The sequence below is a fragment of the Dipodomys ordii genome, unplaced genomic scaffold (genome assembly GCF_000151885.1).
Source record: "Dipodomys ordii isolate 6190 unplaced genomic scaffold, Dord_2.0 Scaffold108, whole genome shotgun sequence".
NCBI lineage: Eukaryota > Metazoa > Chordata > Mammalia > Rodentia > Heteromyidae > Dipodomys > Dipodomys ordii.
Genome location: NW_012267324.1, coordinates 2,040,768 through 2,042,374, shown reverse-complemented (window position 1 = coordinate 2,042,374; position 1,607 = coordinate 2,040,768). Strand labels below are relative to the sequence as shown.

The window sequence follows — 1,607 nt, the reverse complement described above, 5'->3', positions numbered from 1 at the left end:
CCCCTAGCCCCCTGACCCCTGGCCCTGACCCCCAGCCCTGCTCACCTACTCTTGTCTGGTGCTCAGACCTGTGGCCCCCAGTCCGTCTCCCACCGGCCCTCCCCTCCGGAGGCTGGGACCACGTGCAGATAAGGCCTTTCTGACCTCTGCCCTGGGTGATCTCCCTGGTAGTCCACCTGAGGACAAGGAAGCCACACTTCCAGCGGCCTCCCTGCTGGCCGCTTCCACGCCCAGCCCAGCTGTGCTCTGTCGTGGGCAGCCTCCTACGGGGCTCCTTCCCTGGGGGTGGGGTCTGACCTCTGCCCCTGTCGTGGCCTCTCCTGGTGGCCCTTCCCAGCCACTCTGGAGCTTCCCTCTGCCCCGCAGTATGGAGCTGTCTACCCCAGGGCATTTGCCTGTGCCGTGCTCAGGGCCTCCGTCCCTGCCCTCCTCTGCCTCCTGCTCTCCCAGCCTCCAGACCGGCTTGAGGTCTGGTCACCCCAAGCTGGCCAGGGCCCCGTCCCCGTTCCTCACACCGCGGGAATCTCCACAGGTCCTACCCTGACGAGGAGGGTCCCAAACACTGGTCCGACTCCCGCTACGAACACGTCATGAAGTTGCGCCAGGCGGCCCTGAAGGCAGCCCGGGATATGTGGGCCGATTACATCCTGGTCAGTGTCCTTGGTGGTCTGGGGGGAAGTGGCCAAGGGGAAGCTGAGGGTTGACCGGGAGGCCAAGAGTTGGCAGCATGGCTGCAAGTGGCGGGTGACAAGGACAAGCGGGTCAGGGAACCGGGCCGCAGGCCGGACGCTGGGGGCGAGCGGATGTCTGCGCCTGCGCACACGGGGCCCGGCGTCCCGGGCGGGGCGGGGCGCTGGTTCCTTGTTGGTGCCATGGCCAGGTGAGAATCAACCTCTGGGCTCGGGGTGGGTGAGTGATGGGCGGCCAGCTCGGGGCCTCGCAGTGAGGGCCGCGGTGGTCATGGCTGTGTGTACGCCCGGGAGGCCTGGCCCTGGCCAGTGAGCCCCAGCGGCTGCCGTGGGCCGAGGGAGGCCGGGGCGGGGTCCAGGCTGGCGGTGGCGCACGCAGGCGCGCGGGGGTTGCCGGCTGCCCAGTGGGGGTCCGCACATGTGGATCTTGCTCTTTCTGGAACCCTCCACACGTGGGCACTGTGCCCTGCTGCCCTGGGTTTGTCTCTTGTGATCTGGGGTTGGCGTGATCTCCCCTTGTCCCCCAGGAAACCTGCCTGGGACTCGGGAAGCTGCTGGAAACTCGAAGAGTTTTTATAGTTATATTTTGTTTAACTGGGGTTGCTGTAAATGTTATTATGAGAAAGGCCTCGCTACCTTTTCGGAGAAAAAAAGAGCTGTGTCTATTATTGGAAAGAAAAAATTCTTACCTTGGTCAACCCACTGTGGAGCTTCAACTCGCCCCAAACCCACCCCTTCCCAGCTCAGCCAACACTTTATGGCTCTGGTCTGTCTGCTTCCAGCAGGCCCCGCCCCCAGCGGGGCTCCGCCTGCAGGACGGCCCCGCCCCCAACGAGGCTCTGCCTGCAGGACGGCCCCGCCCCCAACGAGGCTCCGCCTGCAGGACGGCCCCGCCCCCAGCGGGGCTCCGCCTGCAGG

At 65.8% G+C, this 1,607-nt stretch overlaps 1 protein-coding gene across 1 annotated transcript in view; it reads right to left on the bottom strand.

Moving 5' to 3' along the window:
* The window catches only part of Unc13a (unc-13 homolog A (C. elegans)), a 57,195-nt gene that overhangs the window by 950 nt on the left and 54,638 nt on the right, over positions 1–1,607 (bottom strand). The window lies entirely within an intron of this gene.